Source organism: Salvelinus alpinus, chromosome 29 (assembly GCF_045679555.1).
Source record: "Salvelinus alpinus chromosome 29, SLU_Salpinus.1, whole genome shotgun sequence".
Lineage (NCBI taxonomy): Eukaryota > Metazoa > Chordata > Actinopteri > Salmoniformes > Salmonidae > Salvelinus > Salvelinus alpinus.
Window position 1 is genome coordinate 6161887 of NC_092114.1, and position 17395 is coordinate 6179281.

The 17395-nt window shown below is 46.0% G+C and overlaps 1 protein-coding gene across 8 annotated transcripts in view; it reads left to right on the top strand.

The window, feature by feature from the left end:
- LOC139558594 (phosphoprotein associated with glycosphingolipid-enriched microdomains 1-like) overlaps positions 1-17395 on the top strand; it is a 105132-nt gene that overhangs the window by 65070 nt on the left and 22667 nt on the right. For all 8 annotated transcript variants that reach the window (XM_071373811.1, XM_071373816.1, XM_071373810.1 and 5 more), the window contains one exon: positions 16418-16467. The gene's annotated coding sequence lies outside the window, so the exon portion shown is untranslated. The remainder of the gene's footprint in view (positions 1-16417; positions 16468-17395) is intronic.

Consider the following 17395-nt stretch of genomic DNA (forward strand, 5'->3'; position numbering starts at 1 on the left):
AAGAATACTAAGGTCAGGGCGTGACAGCGGTATTTATTTTAATTCTCAATGTCTCATCTTTCAAATACATTGAGTCATCTTAATTTACAGCATTTCCCTCAATCAGACAACACTTTTTTTTATTTTTAAAGTTGCCCAATTATCTTCTTGTCACGCTCAAGTTCAAAATGTCTGTCAGTCAAAACCCATACAGAGCTGTGAAGCGCAGAGCCAGAGTTCTGACGTCATGTATAGCATCCCTGCAAACAATAGTGAGTCGTTAGGACGTCTCTAGGATGTTACGAAATTGTCGCCTATAGTCGTCAGGACGTTGTGTCATGGTCTAATGGAGGTTTTGTCTAGTCCCCGGTTGGGATGTCCTAAGAAAGGGAACAAAAAACCTCCAGGGGACCACGACATAACGTCCCAAGAATGTTCAGTGGACCATGACACAACATCACAGGAACATCCTAAAACCAGGAACTATTAAAAAGTCCACATAAAACGTTCCCTTGGGACCATAACGCGACGTCCTAAGGACTTGTAAAATGAAAGTCCTGAGAACGTCCTAAAAAGGTCCTGAAATGGTCCTCCGTGACGTCCTGGGAACATACAGGGAACTAGACAAAGGTCCCCCAGAGACCGTTTCCTTGGGACCATCACGCAACATTCTCGTTAGAACGTTCACAGAATGTCAGTTGATTACGTCGCACCGAAACCCTTAAGGGACCGAATGGGAACATCGTCTAATGTCCCCAGGACTACCAATGTTTGCTGTAATTTTACTGAACAGCCATTTTCAACCCGTACACTGGTACAAGTGTAAAGGGTTAACTTTCTCACTCTCTCCAAATGGAGAAGTGACAAATTATCTTCATATTATAATGATGAATAAGCTTCCTCTTTCTCAGTGTTGGCCAGATGGAGGGAAAGAGATAGAGGGGTTGAGAAAGAGAGGGTTAGAAGTCTCTCTAGAGACTACAGTGTGTTAATGGTTGACACAGACAGTATTGTTTGTCTGCTAGCTGAACCAAGGACACACAGTGACGCAGAACACAGCGAAGCAGGGCAGAGCACAGCAGCATGCCATTCATGCAGAGCAAGGGCCCCGTGCCTCAGCCCATGAGACACTACTGAGAGAGAGCCGGAAGAGAAATAAAAGGGGGATATAGCCCTCCTTTAGGAATCTGCTGCCAGCCATCCAAACCCCCATTTCGAGCCCCATAAGTGCAGCTTCAACCTTTTAGTCTAGGAACGTTGTGTGTGAGAGCTACAGTTACATTTGGTTTGTTTTACTTCCTCAGTTCCTTCACTGGCTTTATAGAGAGAGAAAGGCAGGCGGTGTGGTGTTTTATAGAGAGAGAAAGGCAGACGGTGTGGTGTTTTATAGAGAGAGAAAGGCAGGCGGTGTGGTGTTTTATAGAGAGAGAAAGGCAGGCGGTGTGGTGTTTTATAGGGAGAGAAAGGCAGGCGGTGTGGTGTTTTATAGAGAGAGAAAGGCAGGCGGTGTGGTGTTTTATAGAGAGAGAAAGGCAGGCGGTGTGGTGTTTTATAGAGAGAGAAAGGCAGGCGGTGTGGTGTTTTATAGAGAGAGAAAGCCAGATGGTGTGGTGTTTTATAGAGAGAGAAAGGCAGGTGGTGTGGTGTTTTATAGAGAGAGGAAGGCAGGCGGTGTGGTGTTTTATAGAGAGAGAAAGACAGGTGGTGTGGTGTTTTATAGAGAGAGAAAGACAGGTGGTGTGATGTTTTATAGAGAGAGAAAGGCAGGCGGTGTGGTGTTTTATAGAGAGAGAAAGGTAGGCGGTGTGGTGTTTTATAGAGAGAGAAAGACAGGTGGTGTGGTGTTTTATAGAGAGAGAAAGGCAGGCGGTGTGGTGTTTTATAGGGAGAGAAAGGCAGGCGGTGTGATGTTTTATAGAGAGATTAAGGCAGGTGGTGTGGTGTTTTATAGAGAGAGAAAGGCAGGTGGTGTGGTGTTTTATAGGGAGAGAAAGGCAGGCGGTGTGGTGTTTTATAGAGAGAGAAAGGCAGGCGGTGTGGTGTTTTATAGAGAGAGAAAGGCAGGTGGTGTGGTGTTTTATAGAGAGAGAAAGGCCGGTGGTGTGGTGTTTTATAGAGAGAGAAAGGCAGGTGGTGTGGTGTTTTATAGAGAGAGAAAGGCAGGTGGTGTGGTGTTTTATAGAGAGAGAAAGGCAGGTGGTGTGGTGTTTTATAGGGAGAGAAAGGCAGGCGGTGTGGTGTTTTATAGAGAGAGAAAGGCAGGTGGTGTGGTGTTTTATATGGAGAGAAAGGCAGGCGGTGTGGTGTTTTATAGAGAGAGAAAGGCAGGCGGTGTGGTGTTTTATAGAGAGAGAAAGGCAGGCGGTGTGGTGTTTTATAGAGAGAGAAAGGCAGGCGGTGTGGTGTTTTATAGAGAGAGAAAGGCAGGCGGTGTGGTGTTTTATAGAGAGAGAAAGGCAGGCGGTGTGGTGTTTTATAGAGAGAGAAAGGCAGGTGGTGTGGTGTTTTATAGGGAGAGAAAGGCATGCGGTGTGGTGTTTTATAGAGAGAGAAAGGCAGGCGGTGTGGTGTTTTATAGAGAGAGAAAGGCAGGCGGTGTGGTGTTTTATAGAGAGAGAAAGGCAGGCGGTGTGGTGTTTTATAGAGAGAGAAAGGCAGGCGGTGTGGTGTTTTATAGGGAGAGAAAGGCAGGTGGTGTGGAGTTTTATAGAGAGAGAAAGGCAGGTGGTGTGGTGTTTTATAGAGAGAGAAAGGCAGGCGGTGTGGTGTTTTATAGAGAGAGAAAGGCAGGCGGTGTGGTGTTTTATAGAGAGAGAAAGGCAGGTGGTGTGGTGTTTTATAGAGAGAGAAAGGCAGGTGGTGTGGTGTGGTGTTTTATAGAGAGAGAAAGGCAGGCAGTGTGGTGTTTTAAACTTGATGTGGTATTTTAAACCCTTTTTCTCCCCAATTGGTAGTTACAGTCTTGTCCCGTCGCTGCAACTCCTGTACGGACTCGGGAGAGGCAAAGGTCGAGAGCCGTGCGTCCTTCGAAACATGACTCCGCCAAGCCACACTGCTTCTTCACACAATGCCCGCTTAACCCGGAAGCTAGCCTCACCACTGTGTCGGAGGAAACACCGTTCCCCATGGCGACCGCGTCAGCGTGCATGTACCCGGCCCGCCACTGGAGATGCTAGAACGCTATGGGATAAGAACATCCCTGCCGGCCAAACCCTCCCCTAACCCGGACAACGATGGGCCAAACCCTCCCCTAACCCGGACAACGATGGGCCAAACCCTCCCCTAACCCGGACAACGATGGGCCAAACCCTCCCCTAACCCGGACAACGATGGACCAAACCCTCCCCTAACCCGGACAACGATGGGCCAAACCCTCCCCTAACCCGGACAACGATGGGCCAAACCCTCCCCTAACCCGGATGGGACATATTTCTTGGCTGAAATAATCTGTGTGTGTGCGTGTGCTTGTGTGCAGGTCTGATTTTGTATATACCTACGCGTGTGTGCTGGGAGGGCTATGCAGAGCAAAGGGAGATAGAGGACAGTGGGGTGAGCAGTGGCCTGTGGGACAGACTGACTGGTAGATGACAGTGGGGTGAGCAGTGGCCTGTGGGACAGACTGACTGGTAGATGACAGTGGGGTGAGCAGTGGCCTGTGGGACAGACTGACTGGTAGATGACAGTGGGGTGAGCAGTGGCCTGTGGGACTGACTGGTAGAGGACAGTGGGGTGAGCAGTGGCCTGTGGGACTGACTGGTAGAGGACAGTGGGGTGAGCAGTGGCCTGTGGGACTGACTGGTAGAGGACAGTGGGGTGAGCAGTGGCCTGTGGGACTGACTGGTAGAGGACAGTGGGGTGAGCAGTGGCCTGTGGGACTGACTGGTAGAGGACAGTGGGGTGAGCAGTGGCCTGTGGAACAGACTGGTAGAGGACAGTGGGGTGAGCAGTGGCCTGTGGGACAGACTGGTAGAAGACAGTGGGGTGAGCAGTGGCCTGTGGGACAGACTGACTGGTAGAAGACAGTGGGGTGAGCAGTGGCCTGTGGGACAGACTGACTGACAGGGGACAGGAAATGTCTCGTTGTCATGACAATGATGGGGATGGGTGACATTAACTGTAGGCAGAGGCAGAGTTCAACACTATTTACTCTCACAGAGGTCACTGCAGGGCACTAATCATTCTCACAGAGACCACTGTAGGACACTAATCACTCTCACAGAGGTCACTGCAGGACACTAATCACTCTCACAGAGGCCACTGCAGGCCACTAATCACTCTCACAGAGGCCACTGCAGGGCACTAATCACTCTCACAGAGGTCACTGCAGGTCACGAATCACTCTCACAGAGGTCACTGCAGGTCACTAATCACTCTCACAGAGGTCACTGCAGGACACGAATCACTCTCACAGAGACCACTGCAGGACACTAATCACTCTCACAGAGGTCACTGCAGGACACTAATCACTCTCACAGAGACCACTGCAGGGCACTAATCACTCTCACAGAGGTCACTGCAGGACACTAAACACTCTCACAGAGACCACTGCAGGGCACCAAACACTCTCACAGAGGTCACTGCAGGTCACTAATCACTCTCACAGAGGTCACTGCAGGACACTAAACACTCTCACAGAGACCACTGCAGGACACTAATCACTCTCACAGAGGCCATTGCAGGACACTAATCACTCTCACAGAGGCCACTGCAGGCCACTAATCACTCTCACAGAGACCACTGCAGGACACTAATCACTCTCACAGAGGTCACTGCAGGACACTAATCACTCTCACAGAGACCACTGCAGGACACTAATCACTCTCACAGAGGCCACTGCAGGGCACTAATCACTCTCACAGAGGCCACTGCAGGGCACTAATCACTCTCACAGAGGCCACTGCAGGGCACAGCTGTGTGTATGTGTGTTGCACGCTATACCAAAACGTCTGTACTTTTTTGATACAAAAAAAACGAGCGGTTCGGTACTAGTATTTTTTACTACTTTCGGTATTTCTGTCAAATGTTTCTCGTGTGATTGAGAGAAGTCTGTCTGTGCAGCCCCTTATAGCGTGAAGAGCAAAGAGTCTGCTCAACTTCCTCATGTATTGCTACAGCTGTCTGGCTGTATTGTTAGCTCCTCACTCATACTGCACAGAACGTAACACACTTGAATAATGCAACACGACATGTACAAATGTTGAACGGGTTCATTACTGTTCGCTTATCAATGTCCCTACAGGCTAGACCACTTCATAATGCAAGAAGATACCGGTAACTTCCAGCTTTAATTGTACTAGGCTAACTTTACTTGCTAGTTTACAGCTGAAGCAAACATCAATTCACGACCTTGTTTGGGATAGCAAAATATGCCGATTTCAAAGCTGATTGTCACCAAAAATGGTATTAATTCACTTCATCTCCCTCGCCACCAAAAAGTAATTAACTTCTTCGACTCTCTCTCGCCCCACGTCTAATTTCCAATATTTTCCAATGCCACAGTCAGATTCCACAGCCGCCGTCTGTCTGCCTTGTAAATTACTTTATTACTATCTTAAAGAGACAGCGCACACTTTTATAAAATAAGAGATTGCTTCTTCTATGCAAATGTTGTTGATTAGTACAATAAAATAATAGGTTTTCCTAGCAGTTAAAATAAATCCTAAATGGAAGGGATTATTTGTCATCTGTAATCGAATGAAATTTGCTTAAACAAGCTCAATAACTCAACCCATGCGCATGCTCCTATTGAATAAAATGCATTCACCTGTATTGTGAACAGTGGCGTGTATTCATGGATGCCAAGGGAAGCCAGGCTTCCTCAAAAAAATTACCAAGAAAAAAAACATACAATAATTTATCTTTTGTCTCTCTGCGTTTCATAATATTCTTTCAATTCGTAAGCATCCGAGCGAAACAAATCCCCCTCTGTCTCTGTATGTGTAGACTATCTATCTGATGCTGACTGGTCCAAAAGAGTATGACATTGTTGCCACCCGTAGTATTGAACGCAAGGGAAGCCAGCGAGCATTTGGCCTCCCATGATAAAAAAGTATAAAATAATAGCCAATCAGTGTTGAGCTAAACTGAGTGAGCACAACTGTGAATGGTCCTGGCGCACGAATGTCAAGGGAAGCCAGTTTGGATTTGGCATGACTCCTATCAAATAGAATCGAGAGCATATGTCATTGACAGAAACAAGTTGAATTGTTGCATCTTGTTGTGTTGTCCTCCGGTGGCTAGCTAGCTATGATTATAACGCCGATTCTGATGCAACTATTAATTCATACATTGTTGTGCCCCTGGCCTGAGAGGATGGAAGTTCAATATGTAGCTAGATGTTGAAGGCCAATGTTAACTAGCTAACGTTGCCCATGAATGGAAGTTAGGCTAGCGAGCAAGCATTTTAGCCAGGTAGACTAGGACAACAAAAACTAAAAGCGTGTACTGTATGGCAGAGTGAAAGATCGTTTCGTCACGCACACAGAAATCAGAACCATGGACAGCCACATCATATTTAGCTTACGTTGATTGGACTAAATCATTTTTTGGTATCTTTTAGTTGTCACTGTATTAGACTAAGCAGAGGTGATTTGATGATGTTGAAATGTTAAAGTTGAAATGGTGCTGGAATAGTGGAGGCAGCTCCTGTTTTCTTTGCGACTTGTGGTACTTCTCCATAGTTCTAAATCAATAGTTGTTTAGTGGTTTAGGGATTTTACCTATGCATCGCTACTGATTGTGACTAGACCTAGGCTTCATCCAGGGGTTGGAAACAATTATTTTCCAATCGTTTAGTTCTGAGCAGAACTATTATTTTTTAAGTTCCGTTCCACTGTTCTGACAGCAAAATAAAGTTCTGAACTGGTTGGAACACAAAAAAAGGACCATAAATCATGGCCTGACGATGAGGGAGGCTGGGCAGAGAGTCCAGCCCAACCTGAGTCCAGCCCAACCTGAGTCCAGCCCAACCTGAGTCCAGCCCAACCTGAGCCCAGCCCAACCTGAGTCCAGCCCAACCTGAGTCCAGCCCAACCTGAGCCCAGCCCAACCTGGGTCCAGCCCAACCTGGGTCCAGCCCAACCTGGGTCCAGCCCAACCTGAGTCCAGCCCAACCTGGGTCCAGCCCAACCTGGGTCCAGCCCAACCTGAGTCCAGCCCAACCTGGGTCCAGCCCAACCTGGGTCCAGCCCAACCTGAGCCCAGCCCAACCTGAGCCCAGCCCAACCTGAGTCCAGCCCAACCTGAGTCCAGCCCAACCTGAGTCCAGCCCAACCTGAGTCGCTACACGGTAGCATCCATAATACAGACAATTAGAATGGAGAAGGTCAAAAAAATAAGCTGAATCTTTTTTCTTCCTGAATCTTTTCTATTTTTGTGTTACAGGAACCATTTTTTGTGTGTAAGCAATCAAGAAAAACTGTATCTGGTTCTCATGCTTTTGAAATAACGTCTCTGTTCCGGCAACAGTATAGAACAGTATAGTCTGTTTCTGTTCCTTGAAAATGTGTATTATTTTCCGGTTACCGGCTACATTTTGATTTACCCAGTTTATCAATAGAGATTTATCATTCAAATAAATAATTACCATTATGTTGTTTTGTAGTTAGATTGGTAAAAACAAAGTCAAATTGACTGTATAATTGTATAATTGATTCATTAATGCATACATGGCTATCTCAAATGTTTTCTAGATAAAACTGTTCAAATGTAATGATGCTGAACTCATAAGATGCCCAACGATTGTACAGAGCAGTAGCTGAGTTGATCTGTCTGGATCAAGTGGCATTCTGTGACTTTGGCTAATACAAAGTCACAGAATACACCTCCTTTTGGTATATTTTTGCTATCGTTTTGGAATCGAGTGTCGTGATGGTATCGAGTATTGTGATACTACTGTAAACCTGGTATCGGTATCAGAGTCAAAATTCTGGTAGTGTGTGTGTGTGCGTGCGTGCGTGCGTGCCTGCGGGCGTGCGTGCGTGCGTGCGTGCGTGGAGAGAGAGGAAGGAGCACTGTCCTCCAGAGACCCCCAGGGCTAGGTAGGAGGGTTGAGGGTTACAGTTGAAAAACACATGTCTTATTTTAGAGAAGTATCTCTCACTGACTGTCCCTAGCCCTGCCTGTTACAGCACTAAAACATTAGGCACCTTTCAATTTCATTTCCTTAATTCTTTAAAGTTAACTTGACGGGCATCTTTAGAGAGAGAAAGAGGGGGACTCAGAAGAGGAAGAGATGGAGGGATATGAAGAGACATAGAAAAGGAGGAAGCACTCAGAAGAGGAAGAGATGGAGGGATATGAAGAGACATAGAAAAGGAGGAAGCACTCAGAAGGGAAGAGAAAATGACGGCTTTACGCAGGCCAGAATGTCACCGTCTTGTAGATAAGAAATGAGAGGAAACTAAAAATCCAGACTAGCCCTCAAAATGATGCAGTCCGTCCGACCACTTCCCATTTAGGGGGAAAGAAGACCAATGAATTTTCCTCCATCCCAGACCCATTAACATCAACCCGTGGGACGATCACCGTCTCCATGGCAACGCCTCTCTCTGTCTCCTGTCTGGGTGTGTCACCTTGTCAGAGGTTTTCTCTCTGTCTCCTGTCTGGGTGTGTCACCTTGTCAGAGGTTATCTCTCTGTCTCCTGTCTGGGTGTGTCACCTTGTCAGAGGTTATCTCTCTGTCTCCTGTCTGGGTGTGTCACCTTGTCAGAGGTTATCTGCCTGTCTCCTGTCTGGGTGTGTCACCTTGTCAGAGGTTATCTCTCTGTCTACTGTCTGGTTGTGTCACCTTGTCAGAGGTTTTCTCTCTGTCTCCTGTCTGGGTGTGTCACCTTGTCAGAGGTTAACTCTCTGTCTCCTGTCTGGGTGTGTCACCTTGTCAGAGGTTATCTCTCTGTCTACTGTCCGGATGTGTCACCTTGTCAGAGGTTATCTCTCTGTCTCCTGTCTGGGTGTGTCACCTTGTCAGAGGTTATCTCTCTGTCTACTGTCTGGGTGTGTCACCTTGTCAGAGGTTATCTCTCTGTCTCCTGTCTGGGTGTGTCACCTTGTCAGAGGTTATCTCTCTGTCTACTGTCTGGGTGTGTCACCTTGTCAGAGGTTTTCTCTCTGTCTCCTGTCTGGGTGTGTGTGTGTGTGTGTGTGTGTGTGTGTGTGTGTGTGTGTGTGTGTGTGTGTGTGTGTGTGTGTGTGTGTGTGTGTGTGTGTGTGTGTGTGTGTGTGTGTGTGTGTGTGTGTGTGTGTGTGTGTGTGTGTGTGTGTGTGTGTGTGTGTGTGTGTGTGTGTGTGTGTGTGTGTCCATGTGTGTGTGTTCTATCTTTGGTGCCCTCTCAGGGATAGGCTTTCTCTGTCTTCTATACTGAACAAAAATATAAATGCAACATGCAACAATTTCAAAGATTTACAGTTGGTAGAAGGAAATCAGTCAATTGAAAGAAATTCATTAGGCCCCATTGGGTGGGCTTATGTTCAGTGTAGCTGTCTATGTGTGTCGTGTCCTCTCTTGGCTTTGAATCCCCCACCCCATCCCCCCACCCGGTCAGACACAAGGCCCTACGGAGCCGTGGCCAGAACACAAGATGGCAAACGTGGTCAGGGGAGGGGTGTGTCAGGGATGGGGGCCTGAAGTGGGAAGACGTGCCCAGAGGGATCATGGGAGAGAGAGGCAGACGCATGCTGATTAGCGTGGCATTGACTATCATTAGGCCTTTGAGACTGACACACACACACACACAAACACACAGATCTACAGCAACATATGCTGCATGGCGTGAAATCCTGATGAGAGGCGGAGATGGACCTGCTAGAGCTGGTCTTGTCTTTCTGCTCTCTCTCTCAGGTTGGAGAACGTCAAAGAGGAAGTTGTGTCTGATACAAGGATGTGAGAGGCCCTTGTGTTGAATAAAACATTAAAGAAAAGAAAGCCTCTCTTTGAAAATGCAATGAAAGTGTAATGTCACCAAAAATGCGTCATAGGATTTCTTCAAAATGTGAATATTTTGCATAACTTTGAATACATTTTAGTCATAAATTATAGATATTTTTATTTTATGAAATTGCAACTTTGAGCTACACTCTCACTTCCACTTCATCAACCCTTCATCAATCTTCATCAACCCTTCATCAACCTCCATCAACCCTTCATCAACCTTCATCAGCCCTTTATCAACCCTTCATCAGCACTTCATCAGCCCTTCATCAACTCTTCATCAGCCCTTCATCAGCCCTTCATCAACATTCATCAGCCCTTCATCAACCTTCATCAGCCCTTCATCAACCTCCATCAACCCTTCATCAAACTTCATCAGCCTTACATCAACCCTTCATCAACCCTTCATCAGCTCTTCATCAGCCCTTCATCAACCTCCATCAACCCTTCATGAACCTTCATCAGCCCTTCATCAACATTCATCATCCCTTCTATCAGCCCTTCATCAGCCCTTCATCAACATTCATCAGCCCTTCATCAGCCCTTCATCAACTCTTCATCAGCCCTTCATCAGCCCTTCATAAACCTTCATCAACCTCCATCAACCCTTTATCAACCTCCATCAACCCTTCATCAACCTTTCATCAGCCCTTCATCAGCCCTTCATCAACCTTCATCAGCCCTTCATCAACCCTTCATCAACATTCATCAACCCTTCATCATCCCTTCTATCAGCCTTACATCAACATTCATCAACCCTTCATCAGCCCTTCATCAACCCTTCATCAACATTCATCAGCCCTTCATCAACCCTTCATCAACATTCATCAGCCCTTCTATCAGCCCTTCATCAACCCTTCATCATCCCTTCTATCAGCCCTTCATCAACCCTTCATCAACATTCATCAACCCTTCATCAACATTCATCAGCCCTTCATCAAACATTCATCAACATTCATCAGCCTTACATCAGCCTTACATCGGCCTTACATCAGCCTTACATCAGCCTTACATCAGCCTTACATCAGCCTTACATCAGCCTTACATCAGCCTTACATCAGCCTTACATCAACATTCATCAGCCTTACATCAGCCTTACATCGGCCTTACATCAGCCTTACATCGGCCTTACATCAGCCTTACATCGGCCTTACATCAGCCTTACATCGGCCTTACATCAGCCTTACATTGGCCTTACATCAGCCTTACATCAACATTCATCAGCCTTACATCAGCCTTACATCAACATTCATCAGCCTTACATCAGCCTTACATCAACATTCATCAGCCTTACATCAGCCTTACATCAGCCTTGCATCAACATTCATCAGCCTTACATCAGCCTTACATCAACATTTATCAACCTTACATCAGCCTTACATCAGCCTTACATCAGCCTTACATCAGCCTTACATCAGCCTTACATCAGCCTTACATCAGCCTTACATCAGCCTTACATCAGCCTTACATCAGCCTTACATCAGCCTTACATCAGCCTTACATCAGCCTTACATCAGCCTTACATCAACATTCATCAGCCTTACATCAGCCTTACATCAGCCTTACATCAACATTCATCAGCCTTACATCAGCTTTACATCAGCCTTACATCAACATTCATCAGCCTTACATCAGGCTTACATCAGCCTTACATCAACATTCATCAGCCTTACATCAGCCTTACATCAGCCTTACATCAGCCTTACATCAACATTCATCAGCCTTACATCAGCCTTACATCAGCCTTACATCAACATTCATCAGCCTTACATCAGCCTTACATCAGCCTTACATCAGCCTTACATCAGCCTTACATCAGCCTTACATCAACATTCATCAGCCTTACATCAGCCTTACATCAACATTCATCAGCCTTACATCAGCCTTACATCAACATTTATCAACCTTACATCAGCCTTACATCAGCCTTACATCAGCCTTACATCAGCCTTACATCAGCCTTACATCAGCCTTACATCAGCCTTACATCAAAATTCATCAGCCTTACATCAGCCTTACATCAGCCTTACATCAGCCTTACATCAGCCTTACATCAGCCCTTTACTTATAAAATAATAAAACTGCTTCCCAAACTCAAACTTCCTCATTGTATTATTATATAAATCTAATGATTTATTCTGGAAATGCCTCTGGCTCTTATACACGAATCCTCCCTGGTAAGAGTTCTCAGGGGCCATCCAGCTGTGCGTTCCAGAGTGTGTGTGTGGTGTGTGTGGTGTGTGTGTACGCTGGATTTCTTGATGCGTTCACACACAGAATGCGGTGTTAGCCACATAGCCTTCCGCGGGCGTACCAACCTCATAGCCTGGTTCCTCTCTAGGTTTCTTCCTAGGTTTTGGCCTTTCTAGGGAGTTTTTCCTAGCCACCGTGCTTCTACACCTGCATTGCTTGCTGTTTGGGGTTTTAGGCTGGGTTTCTGTACAGCACTTTGAGATATCAGCTGATGTAAGAAGGGCTATATACATTTGATTTAATTTGATTTTGTGTACTCCTCTCGCTCTCCACCTCAGACCATCAGCCTGCAGCTAACTAGCCACACATTGCTCACAGAGGTAGCGTTATTTTGTTGTGCGGAGGGATACTGTATGGTGCAGATGGAGGCTGTGATATGGAAAGTGTCCCCGAGTCTGCAGGCCCACAGTGCTGCGTTGGGTTTTGCAGGTCACAGCTGCAGTGGGAGCCTGTGTGTGTGTGTGTGTGTGTGTGTGTGTGTGTGTGTGTGTGTGTGTGTGTGTGTGTGTGTGTGTGTGTGTGTGTGTGTGTGTGTGTGTGTGTGTGTGTGTGTGTGTGTGTGTGTGTGTGTGTGTGTGTGTGTGTGTGTGTGTGTGTGTGTGTGTGTGTGTGAGAGTGAGTGAGTGAGTGCTGGGTCGAGCGCAGGAGTCCTCCTCTCCCGTCCAAACTCACTCCTCCTTTAAATGGCTTTTCCATTGTGCGTTTTTCTATGGAATGGAACGTTCTCTCTAGTCTCTATTTCTCTCTCTTCCAAAACTCTGTTTTTCTTCTATTGACACTGGAGTGTGGTGTCTTTCTTGTTCCAGATAAGAGATGAGAGGAAAGGAGAGCTCTCTCTCTCTCTCTCTCTCTCTCTCTCTCTCTCAATTCAATTCAATTCAATTCAATTCAAGGAGAGAGAGAGAGATGTATTGTTGTTCTGATTAATATTGTTGTTGTAGCTGTTATTAATGGTAATCCCATGTCCACTACTACTATTATTATTGCTGTTAATCCCACCATTTATTTATATATAAATATATATATATTTTGTGTATATATATACATATATATTTTATTTAAATTTTTCGATATGTATACTTTGACAATGTAAGTAATAATAACTTGCCATGTCAATAAAGTCAATTGAATTGAATTGAATTGAGAGAGAGAAAAGAGAGAAGAGAGAAGAGAGAGAGAGAGAGAGAGAGAGAGAGAGAGAGAGAGAGAGAGAGAGAGAGAGAGAGAGAGAGAGAGAGAGAGAGAGAGAGAGAGAGAGAGAGAGAGAGAGAGAGAGAGAGAGAGAGAGAGAGAGAGAGAGAGAGAGAGAGAGAGAGAGAGAGAGAGAAAGAGAGAAGAGACTCTCTCTCTCTCTCTCTCTCTCTCTCTCCTCTCTCTTCTCTCTCTCCTCTCTTCTCTCTTTTCTCTCTTTTCTCTCTTTTCTCTCTCTCTCTCTCTCTCTCTCTCTCTCTCTCTCTCTCTCTCTCTCTCTCTCTCTCTCTCTCTCTCTCTCTCTCTCTCTCTCTCTCTCTCTCTCTCTCTCTCTCTCTCTCTCTCTGTTGCTCAGCGAGTGTTCCTGCTGGGATTATTTAGCCTCACACGGAGGTCCAGGAGGGTGTTGTTTCCACAGTGAAAAACTAAAGAATGGAGCCAAGTCTTTGGTGTTTATTCAGGGGTGGACTGGGTGGACTGGGTGGACTGGGTGGACTGGGTAGACTGGGTGGACTGGGTAGACTGGGTGGACTGGGTAGACTGGGTAGACTGGGTGGACTGGGAAGATTGGGAAGACTGGGTGGACTGGGTGGACTGGGTAGACTGGGAAGAAGATGAGATGGAAGAGTTATTCTGCTTATATATGAAAAATATATGAATTCTTTGTTGTTGTAGGATTTTGACGCAAAAAGTGTATTAGAGAAGGAGGTGAGAGTTATTATTATGGACTAGGGAAGGAGATGAGAGTTATTATTATGGACTAGGGAAGGAGATGAGAGTTATTACTATGGACTAGGGAAGGAGGTGAGAGTTATTATTATGGACTAGGGAAGGAGATGAGAGTTATTACTATGGACTAGGGAAGGAGATGAGAGTTGTTATTATTATGGACTAGGGAAGGAGATGAGAGTTATTATTATGGACTAGGGGAGGAGTTGAGAGAAGGACACACCTACTGAGAGAGAAGGACACACTGACTGAGAGAGAAGCACACACTGACTGAGAGAGAAGAACACACTGACTGAGAGAGAAGCACACACTGACTGAGAGAGAAGCACACACTGACTGAGAGAGAAGAACACACTGACTGAGAGAGAAGAACACACTGACTGAGAGAGAAGAACACACTGACTGAGAGAGAAGAACACACTGACTGAGAGAGAAGAACACACCGACTGAGAGAGAAGAACACACTGACTGAGAGAGAAGAACACACCGACTGAGAGAGAAGAACACACTGACTGAGAGAGAAGAACACACTGACTGAGAGAGAAGCACACACTGACTGAGAGAGAAGAACACACTGACTGAGAGAGAAGAACACACTGACTGAGAGAGAAGAACACACCGACTGAGAGAGAAGAACACACTGACTGAGAGAGAAGAACACACCGACTGAGAGAGAAGAACACACCGACTGAGAGAGAAGAACACACTGACTGAGAGAGAAGAACACACCGACTGAGAGAGAAGAACACACTGACTGAGAGAGAAGAACACACCGACTGAGAGAGAAGAACACACCGACTGAGAGAGAAGAACACGCTGACTGGCAGTTATAGAGAGTCAGTGACTGGCAGTTACTCAGACTGCGTCACAAAAAGGGCCCATACGGCTCTGGTCAAAAGTAGTACACTATGTGGGGAATAGGGTGCCATTTTAAACTAAATCCAATGACATGGTGAAATGTTTTGCTGATTTCACGTTGACTTCACGTCAGTTGAAATCTCGACCCAATGTAAATCAAAACTAGACATTGAAATGTCACCACAACCATGATAGGGTACAGTAACAGCCCTGACAGGGTACAGTAACAGCCCTGACAGGGTACAGTAACAGTCCTGACAGGGGACAGTAACAGCCCTGACAGGGGACAGTAACAGCCCTGACAGGGTACAGTAACAGGGTACAGTAACAGCCCTGACAGGGTACAGTAACAGTCCTGACAGGGGACAGTAACAGCCCTGACAGGGTACAGTAACAGGGTACAGTAACAGCCCTGACAGGGGACAGTAACAGTCCTGACAGGGGACAGTAACAGCCCTGATGACAGGGTACAGTAACAGGGTACAGTAACAGCCCTGACAGGGGACAGTAACAGTCCTGACAGGGGACAGTAACAGCCCTGATGACAGGGTACAGTAACAGGGTACAGTAACAGCCCTGACAGGGGACAGTAACAGTCCTGACAGGGGACAGTAACAGCCCTGATGACAGGGTACAGTAACAGGGTACAGTAACAGCCCTGACAGGGGAGAGTAACAATCCTGACAGGGGACAGTAACAGCCCTGATGACAGGGTACAGTAACAGCCCTGCCAGGGTACAGTAACAGGGTACAGTAACAGCCCTGACAGGGGACAGTAACAGTCCTGATGACAGGGGACAGTAACAGCCCTGACAGGATACAGTAACAGCCCTGACAGGATACAGTAACATCTCTGACAGGGTACAGTAACATCTCTGACAGGTTACAGTAACAGCCCTGACAGGATACAGTAACATCTCTGACAGGGTACAGTAACAGTCCTGACAGGGTACAGTAACAGTCCTGACAGGGGACGGTAACAGCCCTGACAGGATACAGTAACAGTCCTGACAGGATACAGTAACAGCCCTGACAGGATACAGTAACATCTCTGACAGGGTACAGTAACATCTCTGACAGGGTACAGTAACATCTCTGACAGGTTACAGTAACAGCCCTGACAGGATACAGTAACAGTCCTGACAGGGTACAGTAACAGGGTACAGTAACAGCCCTGACAGGATACAGTAACAGCTCTGACATTTAAAGTCCACGGTTATGTAATGTGCCTCTCCAGTTGGTGTCCTCTGCTCTGTCTGATGAGATTAGGGACAGACAGATCACATCTCAGGTCATTATACATAGAACACAGTGGGATGATGTCACCCAGTCATTATCATATTAGTTACTGTATACATTGCTGTGTGCCATCCATGCTTGTCTATATACCCCACCCTGCTGTACGTTCTGCAGTGCTCTTCTCTACACCACCACGCTACTTCCCACAGTTAGTAACTCCTCTCTCTCTCCTCTCTGCAGGCAAGGACGAGCTACTGAATAACCACAGCCTGAGTCACCAAGGTATCAAGGTAAGGTTCTGCTCACCTTCTGCTTGAACTGTAACTCACAGGACAGATTCTCACTCTGGCACTGAGGGTCAAATAGAGTAGTGTGTAAATAGAGTGGAGTGTGTAAATAGAGTGGAGTGTGTAAATAGAGTGGAGTGTGTAAATAGAGTGGAGTGTGTAAATAGAGTGGAGTGTGTAAATACAGTGGAGTGTGTAAATAGAGTGGAGGGTGTAAATAGAGTGGAGTGTGTAAATAGAGTGGAGTATGTAAATAGAGTGGAGTGTGTAAACAGAGTGGAGTGTGTAAATAGAGGAGTGTGTAAATAGAGTGGAGTGTGTAAATAGAGTGGAGTGTGTAAATAGAGTGGAGTATGTAAATAGAGTGGAGTGTGTAAATAGAGTGGAGTGTGTAAATAGAGTGGAGTGTGTAAATAGAGTGGAGTGTGTAAATAGAGGAGTGTGTAAATAGAGGAGTGTGTAAATAGAGTGGAGTGTGTAAATAGAGGAGTGTGTAAATAGAGGAGTGTGTAAATAGAGGAGTGTGTAAATAGAGTGGAGTGTGTAAATAGAGTGGAGTGTGTAAATAGAGTGGAGTGTGTAAATAGAGTAGTGTGTAAATAGAGGAGTGTGTAAATAGAGTGGAGTGTGTAAATAGAGTGGAGTGTGTAAATATAGTGGAGTGTGTAAATAGAGGAGTGTGTAAATAGAGTGGAGTGTGTAAATAGAGGAGTGTGTAAATAGAGGAGTGTGTAAATAGAGGAGTGTGTAAATAGAGGAGTGTGTAAATAGAGGAGTGTGTAAATAGAGTGGAGTGTGTAAATAGAGTGGAGTGTGTAAATAGAGTGGAGTGTGTAAATAGAGTGGAGTGTGTAAATAGAGTGGAGTGTGTAAATAGAGTGGAGTGTGTAAATACAGTGGAGTGTGTAAATACAGTGGAGTGTGTAAATAC